Raw genomic sequence first — 11,936 nt, 5'->3', positions numbered from 1 at the left:
GAACCTGGTGTTTCTCGCACAACTCTTTAAGATTGGGTCGTGTTTCTGATAGACACACACGAAGTTCATCTTCCACAGACAGCAATTGTGCTCGCTTCTTGTGCTTGATGGTTGTCAGGACTGAAAATCCAAATTCACAGAAGTAGGAGTTGAAAATTGCACAAGAAGTCGCAGCGCTTTCTGTGCGATTGCAGGATATTCCTTTTCGACCAGCAACCAAAATGCATTCAGGTGAAGCTCAGAAAGCTTCAACTTTAATGTTCTGTCATTTAAAACACTGGCAAGTTCTTCTTCTTCTGTTAATGTGAACTGTTCTTCAAATGGCTCAAATTCCACAAATGGGTTTCTAATCCAGTCATACTGGTCAACAGATATCGATGGAAAATATTTGTCAAGGTTTGTTAACAAAGTGTGTAAATGATTAAAAATCAGTAGCGCAGTTTCTTGACAATTCCTTTTAAAAACACTTGGAAATATTTTCCAAATTTCCTGCAGCTGTGAGTTTCTTCCATATTGTCAATTTCTTCTGAAAAGCATTTATTTTGTCAGTAGAAGTCAAAATATTTTCGTTCTGCCCTGCATGCCATTGTTCAAGAGGCTTAGCTCATGAAATATATCGGCAAGATATGCTAACTTGGAACACCAATGGTCGTCACTCAAACATTCTACAGTCTTTCAGGTTTTCTGGCAAACATAAGGTCAATAACTCTTAATTCGCAAAAACGAGACAATACTTTTCCCCTTGACAACCATCGTATTTCTGTGGAATGGTCTGCTTCCATACCCACACAAAGTTTCGCAAACTCTCGACATTTAAGTGGCCTCATTTTGAAGTAATTATCTATTTTCACTACCATATCCAATGCAGAATTTTGTTCAGGTCCAAGAGTTTTAGCAACTAGTGCTTTTCTATGAATGAAACATTTGGATTTTGTTTTTGTGCGATTAGGACAAAGCCTTTAAGACATCCTGTCATTGCAGGGGCACCATCTGTACAAATACCAACACAGTTTTTCCAGTTCAATCCACAATTCTCTAAATATGAATTAAAAACATCAAATACATCTTGTCCTTTTCTTGTTTCTGGCAACTCTTTGCAACACAGAACGTCTTCTACAATAACTTCATCATTAATACAACGAACAAATACAAGGAGCTGGGATTTACCAGTGATGTCTGTACTCTCATCAACTTGAAGTGCAAACAACTTTCGTTTCAGTATTTTTGACTTAATATTATTTAATACAAAAGATTTTACCAGTAACTCTTTTAAGTACCGAGTACAAAAACGAAAATAAAAACAAAAATAGGCGTGGCTGTCTGGTATGAAGCTTGCTTCCCAACCACATGGTTTCAGGTTCAGTCCCACAGCGTGGAACCATGGCCAAGTGTCTTCTACTATAGCCTCGGGCTGACCAAAGTCTTGTGAGTGGATTTTGTAGACGGAATTTGCCCATTATATATATATATATATATGTGTGTGTGTGTGTGTTGTAGTAATATATATATGTATGGATGGATGTATAAATCTGTGTCTGTGTTTGTCCTCCCATCACCGCTTGACAACCGGTGTTGGTGTGTTTACTCAGTGTCTCCTGACATGTCTTGAATGCGCCTACTTATTATGTTGTCAGAAAGTGGAATTTTATTTAGCTCTGATACAGCATCCTCTCCAAACATTATCCTCACCATTTTCTGGCATGCAGTTAAAATTAGTTTCAGCGATGGTATGAGGTTTCATTTTTCTTGCAACTATCTCCGCCACAGCATAACTTGCTTCTTGTCCTTTGTCACTCAATTTGAACTTTTTGGCAAACATAGAAACTTGCCTTTTATTAAATGCCAATTCTCTTTTAAAATATTGTTCATTTTTGCCTGACAACTCTGGAGGTTTAGTCGTTAAGTGTCGTTTCAGTTTGGCTGGTGCCATAACACTATTAGCCAGCTTCTCTCCAGAAACAGTACACAAAGGTGAAGAGCAGTCTGGGTTTCCAGTCCAAGTAAATCCCAGAGCTGTGTAGTTTTCACAATATTGACGAACTTTTAGTTGCAGGTTAATTCCATCATTTCTTGGTAATTTCGACGAGGCAGCATCACTGGCCGTGGCTGCAGCTTCAACAGACTGCCTCAGACCCGGCGTCTCTTCATCTGCATCTAACTTAGGTTTTTTTTTCAGAAATCTATCCATACTTGTAAGGCTGTAAGCAGAATTGTATATATATATAAAAGCAAACCTAATTAGTCGCAGGACAAAATGATCTTTAAAGTGTAGCGAGTTTAATGATGTAAAATTTAGCTTTTTTTATTTATGTTTTTTAGTAATAGGTATTTGATTATATTTAAACAATATGCATATAATAATAAAATAGATTTACGGATTTGAATTTAAAATGTCGTTTATTTGTTCATTGTTCTAATTTAGAAAAAAAAAGGGATTAATATTAATATATATTTATGCATAAGGCGGCGAGCTGGCAGAAACGTTAGCACGCCGGGCGAAATGCGCAGCCGTATTTCGTCTGCCGTTACGTTCTGAGTTCAAATTCCGCCGAGGTCGACTTTGCCTTTCATCCTTTCGGGGTCGATTAAATAAGTACCAGTTACGCACTGGGGGCGATATAATCGACTTAATCCGTTTGTCTGTCCTTGTTTGTCCTCTCTGCGTTTAGCCCCTTGTCGGTAGTAAAGAAATAAATATTTATGCATATTTACATATCTTATAATTTAGTATCAGTTTCCCTATTTCTTTTTTAACCAAATATTAATAGACGTCATACAAGAAAAAGATTTTACAAAAACGCCTTTTAAAAAGCTAAAGATCTTTTGAAAGGCGTATTAACAACAACACCTAAATGGCTTACGCTGTTAAAATGTTTCTTCCAAATAGAGTCACTCGTATTTTACAAAAGAAAACTAAACCATCATCTAAGCTGGCATGCAACTCGTAGATGTGCACGTACATGTACACACCAAGGATGAGGGTCATCTATGCTGGCGTGCAAATCGTACATGTACCCGTAGGCCTATCATGTACACACATATCTGCACAGGAGAATTAAACATTACTGTCGAGTTTAGCATTTATGTAACTTCTTGCGGAACCCCTGGACTGTACTGAAAACCACAGCTATATAGATATACGTAATAACATACGCACCCACGTCTACAAACATAAGTATAAATTTTGTTTCGTTTTTATTTTATTTTATTGCACGAACATAGATTTTATCTCATTTTTTCCTTTATTCATTATGTTACTTTACTTTTGTATTCTATAACCCATTAATCATGAATTAGAAATGAAATAATTTTAACGCTGCATAACCATGTACTCGTACACGTAATAAACATAACTATACATTCTGAATATTCTAAACGTAGCTTGATGTAATCCTTGTATTGTTCTTTGTGCACCCTGATGAGTTTCGATACAAGGTATTAAAAATTCAAAATTATGTGTTTATATGTTTTATAATTTTAATTTAAAATTAAACAAATATAGGGGAATGTGTTAATTAATTAATTAATTAAATTGTATCCATTTGATCTCTTTTTTTTTCCAACTCGATATATATATATGTGTGTGTGTGTGTGTGTGGCTTTTGAGTTAACTCTTATGTCTAGCAAAAGCGGTACTAGTAATCCACCCTTTTTATTTGTTATATATGAAGAAAGGCTGAAGACGCTCGACCTTTTTTCTCTAGAAAAACGCCGCCGCCGTGGTGATCTCATTCTTGCTCACAACATCATAAGCGGAAAGTGTAACCTCTCGAAAGAGCTGTTCTTCACTCCTGCTCCAGAGCGTCGACTGCGGGGTCACTCCGAAAAGCTCTATCTGCGACGATTTCATCTCAATCGAAGGAGAGGGGCTTTCTCCGTCCGGGTTGCGGATCCGTGGAATAAGCTGCCGGACGAGATGGTGAAGAAGCCGACGACCGCTCGGTTCAAAGTCTCCCTTGACCACAAGTGGCCTGAACTCTTTACATGAACACCACCGTGTGGTGTGCACAGACATATAGGCAGAATAATTGGTGGAGGTTTGCTTTCCATGCGTTCGCAGACGTGATTTGAGGCCACCCATGTCCCCCTACATGGCCTTGCTTTTTTGCTTTTTGAGCCCAAAAATTAACTAACTTAACTAACTAACATACATATATGTATGTATATATATATATATATATATATATATATATATATATATATATATATTTAGTTAATCCAAACAATAATAAACAAAGAGAAAACACAACAACGCGAGAACGTGGAAGAAGTATAGTGTTATTGGACGCTCAGGAAAGGGAAGAAAGAAGTATGTATGTATGTGTATATATATATATATATATATATATATATATATATATATATATATATATATATATATATATATATATATATATTAAAAAATAATAACCGATGGTAGTCAATTTGTTGATCAAAAGTTTTCTCCATTTTCTGCTTATTTAAAAGAATATATATGTATATATAGAGATATGTTTATATATATACGTATATATATGTATATATACATATAGATGTATATTTACATATGGTGGTTGTCTATTCCTTACGCAGAGTTTGACCATCTCCTGTACCTACACCTTAGCACCGTCATGGCATCTGATGTGGCTTTTTAAACCAGACAATGTAGTGAAAAGACACCCACATAGATTGCACCACCGATTTGGACCACCAAGAGTTGCAGATAAGTTTTGCTCTTTATGGATCTTAAAATGTCTCTTGGAGTTGCAAACCTTCTGACATAAACTGCATTCAAAGGTGTGCACAGACAAATAGGCAGAATAGTTGGTGGAGGTTTGCTTTCCATGCGTTCGCAGACGTGATTTGAGGCCAGCAAAAGACAGGTATGGTCTGACACAGAATGCACTCACTATAAGGTCTCTGTAGGCTTTGCACGCCGTTAACGATGCGTTCAGCTTCCAGTAGCCGGGAAACAGCCTATGTAGCCTATCCAAGTCGACCGTACAAATCACGAATTTGTGGTCCGTGTAGTCGACTAGGTGGAATTGTGGACACCCTATGCTGTCCTTATCCGCTAGCCTACAGAAGACTTTATCTAAGTACGATCTAGACGACCCGATGCAATTGGTCCAAGTCCACATTGGCACATTCGGGTTGTCTAGTCGAAACCTGTCGGACAGCTGAAAGTGCCTGAGCAGGTTGGCGAGGCTCTTGCACCCCGCTCTCCTAGCAGATGCTCCCGTGCCCACCCGATCGAAACGTTCGTCTAAGACAGCGTTCCAATCCCCAACTAGCACTAGAGTGCGTGATGTTCCCAAGAAAACTTCCAGACGCTTGAAATAATCGGACTGCCCTGCTCCTGTCGGAGCGTAGGCAGCCAGCAGTCTGAAAGCACTACCGTCTACATCGAGGACCACCAACTTACCTTCTGGATCCAGGAAGACTGTCCTTATTTTCAAATCCAGGCTCTTCTGAAACAAAACTGCAGTACCACCACCCGGCCGACACGGAGATAGAAATATCTCGTATCCGCCGAAAATGGCCGCGAGTTCCTGCGGGTCGGAGAGCCTGGTTTTACTAATGGCTGCTACATCCATGCTATGAAACCTCAGGTCGTTTAATAGGTGACCCTGTTTCCAAAGTGACTCGAGGCCTCTCACATTTAAGCTACTGATTCTGAGTTTTGCCATGTTTTAAAAGGTTAAGGAGAAAAAGGCCCTACTTACTGTTGTTGTTTGGTGGGGTGGCTCCCTTGTGCTTTTGCACGGGTGTTTCCACCAGGTTTTTGTAGAGTTTTTTTTTAGAAATTTCTCCCGAGCGATCCGACATCGTTAGGGAATTTCTCCTTGATTTCATTATATATGTTTTCATTGATTTTTATGGTAAGAATGTGTGCTGATGGTGTGTTGTGTGTTGGTATAATGAAATCTGTAATTTTCGTGTCTGTGTTTTTTTTTATGTATGAAACAAGTTGTTCGTTTTTCGTGTTTATTGCTGTAACGGTGTCTGTGTGCGTTGGTGTGTGTGGCAGTAGTGGTGGAGACAGTGTTGTTGATTGTTGTTGTGAGTGTATGTTGCTGTTGTTGATGTTGAGAAGCTCTATTTGTTTGCGCCTCCCCAGTGTGTCATGTGTTTCTTTTTGTTTGTTTTCTTCTTTTCTTTTTCGGTGGCACTGTGTGCCACTCCCCTTTCTCGCTATCAGAGCTCGCACAATCCGAGCTGATGTCGTCTGGAAAGAGGACATTTGCTGGGTCCGCTTCCACAGTTACATTTGTTGGAAACGGTGCTGCTGCTGCAATTGTTGGTGTTGGTGACGGTGCCGGTGTTTCTTTTTGGGGGGTTCTTTTTGGCGTAGGTGTTAGTTTCGTGGTGGTTGGAGGTGGTGTAGCTCTTCGTAGTGGTGGTGGTGATGGTGTTGGTGATGTGGAAATCTTTGGTGTTTCGTGTTGTTGTTGCTGTTGGTGGTGGTGGTGGAAGTGTAGATTCTTCTTTTTTTCTGCCTCCATTCTTCGTTTGTAAATGGGGCAGTCCTTCTTCAAATGTTTTTCGCTGCTGCAGAGTAGCATTTTGGGTTTCGCCCCTCTACAGCAACGTGCAGTCTGGTGCTGTCCGGCAAATTTACCGAGTCAGGTATGGCATTTATATTTTTTCCTGCTGGATTTGTACCAGTAGCTGTACCCCCATACCTGACCAGTTCCTTTCCCGCAACCTCTGTACTAGAATATTGGCAGTGTCCTCTATGTCATAGAGGACAGCAGCCACCAGCCAAGATATACTTAGCTTGGGCGGCACCTGGTCATTTTTAATTTTTGTTACTCGCCGACCAAGATATGTCGGCACGAGTAACAAATTAACTGTTTGTAATATTTGGATGGCATACTTTTTTTGCTTCCTCCCCTGTTGGGAAGCGAACTTCTACGGTTCCAAACCGCTTTCCCTTAGTTACATAGCTCTTTTGGCCCCATATGGGCTTTAGAGCTATTTTTAGTTGTTGTGGTGCGGCATTTTCTTGTATTTTCTTTCGAAAATTTTATAAATGATTGTTTTCTTGTTAGTTTCATTTATTAGTGCTTGTGGAGTATTGAGGAAAACGCTATTGCTTTCTTTCCCCAATAACACCTTTGCACTTTTTACGTTTTCTATCGTAACGTTTATTTCCTCCGAGCTCTGCTTTGCAGCGGAGGCGAAACCGTTACGATTGCTTTCACTTGTGTTGTTGCTGGTGTTGGTGTCGATGTTGTTGCTGGTTTTCTTTCCCTCCTTCTCCGGTACTGGAACAATGGTGGAGGGAAGAGCAGGGAAGTCTTCGATGACGTCAAAAGTGACGCCTTCGTTTTCATTTTCATTTTCATTTGGAACGTTGCATGTGTCGACACGTTCCTTTGAAACAACTTGTTTGCCTTTTAAGGCACGAAATGGGCGGTCTGGTGAATGCTTAAATCATTGTTTGTTTGTGGTGGGTGTGGTATTCTCTTCAACGACATTTTTTTCACAAATATTCTGCTCAATACCACATATTTGTTGTCAGTTGTTTGACATTAACCAGTTGAGCATGTCCCTTAGTGGCTGACGATATGTGCATCACTGATCATGAGCAGAAGTAGTGGGGGAGCATCATAGCCGTGTGTAGAAAGGAATTCTTAGAGGTTTGGTTAATTCACCTTTGTAAACATGGGTGGTTCGTTCAACATCCTTAAAGAATCCTTATTCAGGGACCTTTTGAGCGGGATGGGCTACGCGACCAGAAGAAAATTCTAACTGGGCCCCACCGGCAAGGTCATGCACTGTTTATCTTGATATGAGATCACCATGTCGCGCACATATGGTTGTGATGCATGTACCTTGTGTACCCTTATCAGACGGGTGGTCATGATGGGTATACTGGGCTTCATATATTTTACCCCAGTGTCACTTTGATGGCTTGCACTGCTCTTTCACTCAATAATAGTAATAATGATGATGATAATAATAATAATAATAATAATAATGTGTATAGTGTGCTCATGTGCATCAAAGGTACATGTATAGTAGATAGAACTACGTCAGGGAAGTAAACAGTGTATGAGTCATGATATACATGTGTGCATGTGTATGGAGGGGGGATGTCAGGTGTAGTGTTAGCAAATTTTAGGAAGCATGGAGGTTTTAAAGAGTACAATGTCTCAGCAGCTAATAACTGATGCAAAATCAGAAAACAGCACAACTCCCATGATTCTCAGAAATATTTTTTCACACTCAGAGTTGCTGAAGCATGGAACAAATTGACTACTGACCTATTCATAATGTGATGAAGTTGAAAGGAAATACCCTAACACTGCCATTTCAACAAAAGCGCTTTTGCTGAAATGTACTTTTGCAAAAGCGCTTTTGCTGAAAAGCAAAAGTACTTTATGCTTTTTTTTACCTTTTCAGCAAAAGTAGATTCCTTTCTCCACGTCATACTTGGGTGGGTGTGACTTTAGTGCTGTTGACAATATGCTTTGAGCCATGAGAAGCAAACTTAAAACTACTAAACGATGTGGTTTATGACTGAAATTTAAAAAATCATCACCCCCAAATCAAGGAAACCTTCCGTAGACGCCAGGCACAAGGTTCACAGGAAATAAACGTGATTCACTTTTATTTTTTTCTTAGTATTCTTTTAGTATATTATTCTTTTAGTCATTTGACTGCGGCCACGAAGGGTTTTTAGTCGAAGAAATCGACTCCAGGACTTATTTTTTGTAAGGCTAGTACTTATTCTGTCAGTCTTTATTGCTGAAGTTATGCGTACGTAAACATACCAACACCGGTTGTCAAGCGGTGATGGGAGGACAAACACAGACACAGATTTATACATCCATACATATATATATTACACCCACCCACCCACCCACCACACACACACACACACACACACACATATATATATATATACATATATATATATATATATATATATATATATATATATATATAATGGGCTTCTTTCAAATTTCGTCTACAAAATCCACTCACAAGGCTTTGGTCAGCCCGAGGCTATAGTAGAAGACACTTGGCCATGGTTCCACGCTGTGGGACTGAACCTGGAACCATGTGGCTGGGAAGCAAACTTCTTACCACACAGCCACGCCTATTTTTGTTGTTTTTTTTTGTTGTTTTTTTTTTTCGTTTTTGTACTCGGTACTTAACAAAAGAGTTACTGGTAAAATCTTTTGTATTAAATAATTGTGATAAAAAATGTTAAATAAAGTTGGGTTTTTTTTCCCCTGCCACCACTAGGCATTTTTCTGGTAAGTTATAGTTGGGGGACTTGGGGGAAAATAAGTTGGGAAACACTGCTGTAACGTTTTGTTTCCAGCAAGATTAGACTCACCCACGCTGCCCTAGGTTGTTTAGATTTTGCTAAAACCAGTGAATTGGACAAAGAGATTCAGCAGAATACGCCCTGCATTTAACAAGGCTTCATACCTCAAGACGTCTTTTTATGAGGATACTTAAATATGAAGTTTACGATATACAAAACCGATAACAATCGCCAGATTGAGGGCAACCCTTGAATGAGAATGTGCACAAACATCGAACGAAATGTATCACGATGTTTGTGATTTTATTGGTTTGTTTTATCAGTTGTACTTGGAGAGAAGGGTCATCAAAGTAAGCTTCATAAAATAAATAATAATAATAAATTAAATTCTCTGCAGATTTTATGAAATTTTGAATATGAGATTTATTTTAATAATCACTGACTTTATAATCATTCGCTATATGCATACGTTTTTAGGGATACTCACTATATATGGTACATGTAATGTATTAGCAGACGCTTAGGAAAGGAAAGAAAGATGGTTTAACGTTTCGATCAGACGATCTTCTTCAGAAACTGAGGAAAGTCCAAGAGAAGGAGGAAGAAAATCGCCAACGATTCACATGTGGTTATATATATATGTATATATATCTATATGTATGTATGTGTGTATATATATATATATATATATATACTTAGGCATTTCTATATACATATATGTGTGTCTGTATAACTATATATATATATATGTACATATACGTATATGCATCCGCATACACATACACACACATATGCACACACACACATATGCACACACACACAAACACACGCACACTCACGTACGCGCACACAGACATAATATATATGGACGTTAATTTTTCTTCCTGGTGTCAGACACTCCTTCCATTTCATTAAGATGTGTTTCTCTACATATGTGTGTGTGTTTGTGTGTGTGTATACGTATGTATGTATGCATACATGCATATACAAATATATACACACACGCACCAACGCGTGCCCGCGCGCACCATCCTATGTCAGCATAATTCGGTAATTATCGTAATTATCGTCTACATACATTGTATGTGTATTCAATGAATTCTATTCAATGTAATTTTCGTTTATTGCTGAGAACTTACCTCAGCAAGATATGCACTAAAACAGAAATAATACAAACACTAATAAAAATATTAAAATTACTAAGTCTCTCTAAAGGAGATTACGGCAGCGTTACTGGATATTAATAGTTATCGCCATACTAATATGGATGGCAGTCTATAAATAAGACTAAAGCTGCTTGAAAATGACCACATCTCACTCCTCTGGAACTTGACCATTCAAACTGACAGAAAGATAGATGCAAATAGGCCAGATATCATATTGAAACACTTCAGACAAAGAACATGCCTCCTCATTGATATGACTGTCCCAATCGATAGAAACGTATCTGTCAAGACCTACCAAAAACTGAGCAAATATAAAGATTTTGAAATAGAAATCAGCAAAATGTGGAACCTGAAGACTAAAACAATACCTGTTGTCATAGGTGCCCTGGGAATGATAGCGAAAGGGGCTGATTGCTACCTAACTCAGATACCAGGAAACCCCAAAATGGCAGAAATTCAAAAGATAGTGCTCATGGGAACTGCTCATATCCTACGCAATATAAGTTTTTGCTCTAATTATTGTAAGATTACTGTCGTTAATATTATACGAGATACAAAAGCTGCGTGCTGGCAGAGGGGCTAGCACGCCGGGCGAAGTGGTTGGCAACATTTCATCCGTTTTTACGTTCCGTGTTTGAATGCCACCGAGGTTGAATTTGCCTTTCATTCTTTTGAGATCAATAAATTTAAGTACGAGTGCAATCGACTAGTTCCGTCCCCACTAAATTTCAGGTCTTGTGTTTGCAGTAGAAAGGATCATCATCATTATCATTATTATTATTATTATTATTATTATTATTATTATTATTATTATCATCATTGCCTTTGCACAGTACAGCTTCTAACGCTGGAGATGTACTACGGTGTTGGGATTTTATGATTCAGTGCGCCTATGAGATAGAGAATAGGAAACCAGACATAGTCTTAATTGAGAAAGAAAACCAACTGTGCTGGATTATAAATATAGCATGCCCAGTTGACAACAAGGTATGCGATAAGGAAAAAAGAAAAGCCGAGAGATATGACAGGTTAGCTTGCGAAGTTAAGCAGTTGTGATCGATGAAAAAGGTGGTAGTAGTACCAATAATTGTCGAAGCCCAGGGAACAGTGAGCAAAAATCTCGAGAAGTAAGTGGAACAAATAGGGGCTGCAATAAGGGTGGAGCACTTGCAGAAAACAACACTGCTTGGAACCGCTCGAATACTCCGGAAGGTGCTCGAAAAGTCACTGTAGTACACCTCCTGCGTTAGAAGCTGTGCAAAGGCAACGATAACATTAATAATAATATGCGGCCATGAGATTGAGAATAGGAAGCCGGACATCGTCTTAATTGAGAAAGAAAACAAACTATGCTGGATCATAGACATAGCATGCCCAGCTGACAACAAGGTATGCGATAAGGAAGAAAGAAAAGTCGAGAGATATGACAGGTTAGCTTGGGAAGTTAAGCAGTTGTGGCCTATGAAAAAGGTAGCAGTAGTACCAACAACTGTCGGAGCCCTGGG

The 11,936-nt window shown here is 38.8% G+C and overlaps 1 long non-coding RNA gene across 1 annotated transcript; it reads right to left on the bottom strand.

Annotated features, from left to right (window-relative positions):
• Positions 1 to 303: 303 nt before the first annotated feature.
• Positions 304 to 11,486, bottom strand: LOC118766618. The gene is made up of 3 exons (XR_005002556.1): positions 11,345 to 11,486; positions 10,669 to 10,672; positions 304 to 314 (listed from the first exon to the last, which is right to left on the bottom strand). It is a non-coding gene; the product is annotated as an uncharacterized LOC118766618 (long non-coding RNA).
• Between the last annotated feature and the right edge of the window lie 450 nt (positions 11,487 to 11,936).

This window comes from Octopus sinensis, linkage group LG16 (genome assembly GCF_006345805.1).
Source record: "Octopus sinensis linkage group LG16, ASM634580v1, whole genome shotgun sequence".
NCBI lineage: Eukaryota > Metazoa > Mollusca > Cephalopoda > Octopoda > Octopodidae > Octopus > Octopus sinensis.
The sequence above is the reverse complement of the archived record's forward strand: the minus strand, read 5'-3'. Positions and strand labels throughout refer to the sequence as shown.